The following is a 2,636-nucleotide window of genomic DNA, read 5'->3' on the forward strand; positions in this document are numbered from 1 at the left end:
AATGGACCATGAGCAGAATGCTTATGTCACCAGTAGCAGAGTTGATGTCACAATATGCCATACTCACACACAGAGTGGTCACCTACCAGCATCATCATATTAAGGCCTGTTCCTGAAAAACAAAGACAAATCACCAGACAATTCTACTTTTTCAAAAATATGAAGACCCCATCCATTCTCAGCTTCTACTTCCTTGGTCAGAAAAACTTCCTGTTCTCTCAACCCCAAACCTAAATATATGTATAAGTCAGACTAGCACTAAGCATCTGTTTCTTCCTTTAAAAAATATTTTTTACTTGTAGTTACACACAATACCTTTATTTCACTTATTTATTTTTATGTGGTGCTGAGAATGGAACCCAGGGTCTCACATGTGCAAGGAGAGTGCTCTACTGCTAAGCCACAACCCCAGCCCCTATGCATCTTTTTCTTAACAACACTGATTTTAGATATTAGCCTTTCCTTTTTCTCTTTCTACTTGTGATTTTGAGAAGGTCCACTACAAACTGCTGATCAACCTCACTTGATTCAGGCACACACCTGAGGTCCCAGAGAAGCAACCTGTGAAATTTGAGGGAGGGGCCTACACTGCAGGGTCTCTTAGAAGATCCAGACTCTATTCTAACTCCTGCGATATCTTGCTTCTCAATTGCTGGGCCTCCCTGATCCAAGCCAGCTGCCAGCATTGAGGGTTCCTTCTTCCCTTCAACCACAAAAAGGGAAGAGGCTTTGCTCCTGGAGTTGAAGGTCTCACCAAGATAGGATCTTCCATCTTGGCATGCTGTGGTTGTCGGGGGTTGAGGGTACAAAGCGCAACACACTGGCATTTACACCAGGACACCTGGATATTCAGCTTTTCAGTGGCAAGGTAGTTTTTAAGATGGGTGAGATTAAAACATTGAATGGGACAGGCAGCAAAGTTACGGAGTACTCAGCTTGCACAACTTGATGACAAATGTCAGTGGAAAGACACTGTTTATTGGCAAAGGTAAAATAAAATTCAAAGTACCAGAAGCGATACAAAAAGAGCTTTGGGCAAGGTAAGCTTGTTTTAAATTATAGGAGTCACTGGTATACAAAACAATGAAACCCTACCAAACAGCTATGAACTATTGATTATGGTGAAAAAGACACAAGTTTGCAGGAGACTCCTCACTGAGGAAAAAGAAAGTGCTAAATGATTTTCAGAACCTGGATTTCATTTTTGCTATTTCAATATGCTTAATAACAAAAGGAAGTTTCTCTCTAACCAATGCCCACAATCAGTCACCATAAAATAATTCCTCCTCCATGAAATAACCCTACCTCACTCCCAGGTACAGGCCCTACATCCTTGAGGACACACATCCCTAGTGGTGTGTGTCCACAGGCTTGGCATTCTCTAACATCTTCAAAGATCAATCAGCCAATGTCCAGACTCAAACTGCTACTCCTCAGCCAGTAGCCCCTGCACTGCCTCCCACTGCTTCCCCTCCCAGCACTCCCAGCCTAATCCCCACAAGAACCCTGTGTTGACAGGGCCCTGCATTCTACCAATTCCCCTTTCTGGAAGTTCCCACTGCCTCCCACTTTCCTGCTGCTCACTAATACCTAGACACACATCCCAGGGCTTCCAGGCAGCCAAAGCCCTGTGGTTCATGTAAAAGGCAGGTGGTCCTCCCAGTAGCAATATTCAGGAGCACACTTCCCCATAATGTAGGCCACAACTAACCCTCAATTTGTGTCATTCCCCTGGAGTCAAGCAGAATCCAGATAGGGGGGCTCTCTTCCAACCTTAAGCACTGCTGATGGTGTCTGCCAAGTGGATGTAGAATCAGAGCCCACACTGCCTTGCTGCTCAACTGCAAACCAGTGTCTCCTAGCTTGCTGCAGGGTCTCCAATCCACTGATTCATGGTCAGCCTCAGATTCTCTCTCCAGCACCTGCAAGATCACACTTGGTTTGAGTGTGAGAACTGATGTTTCTAGGAGTCATTCCCTTAGCATTGGAGCACCATTCTTCCCATTATACTTGGTGTCCCATCCCATCAACACAACCTTCATACACAGAAATGGAATTTAGAGTGCAACCCTATCAGGAAATACTCTTCACAAAAAACCAGTTCACTGACTCGAGGCTCATAAATCTTCTCCTACTCAGCAAGCAAGCCCTGAAAACTACCAGGGCAAGGATCAGAGGCAATGGTGCTGCTATTTCCATACACTTCTAATACCAACCACAATGTGTTACTAAGCATTCAGACAGCATGGATACATTTATCAAAACTGAGCATAATAGCTTTGCGCAGTGGCAGTATCGTTGCCAATGAGGTTTATCCGAGGCGCGATTATTGCTAATTGAAAACTGAGCATAAACAGAATGAGCTAAAATAACCATGTTAATATTTAACTACCACGAATATGTACAACTCTGGTACATCTAAGTTTCTACTGGTCAAAATATTAACATCATTTATAAAAGAAGGAGAGAGAAAATAAGAACTTCACTCACATTTGACTTTTTTTTTTAAATTTACATACAGAAGGAAACTGGAAGCAAGAAAGATAAGGAAAGGAAAGGCAATGTCTGTCCTCACCGTTATTACAGTACTAGCAGATCAAGGCTAAACTAAAACAATTCTAGATTCTTCTACCTAG

At 43.1% G+C, this 2,636-nt stretch overlaps 1 pseudogene; it reads left to right on the plus strand.

Moving 5' to 3' along the window:
• The first annotated feature begins 2,275 nt into the window (after positions 1-2,275).
• Positions 2,276-2,403, plus strand: LOC124095118 (U4 spliceosomal RNA; annotated as a pseudogene).
• Positions 2,404-2,636: the final 233 nt, after the last annotated feature.

The sequence above is a fragment of the Marmota monax genome, unplaced genomic scaffold (genome assembly GCF_021218885.2).
Source record: "Marmota monax isolate L192 unplaced genomic scaffold, Marmota_monax_Labrador192_F-V1.1 WCK01_AAM20220418_F8-fsc00435, whole genome shotgun sequence".
Taxonomy (NCBI): Eukaryota; Metazoa; Chordata; class Mammalia; order Rodentia; family Sciuridae; genus Marmota; species Marmota monax.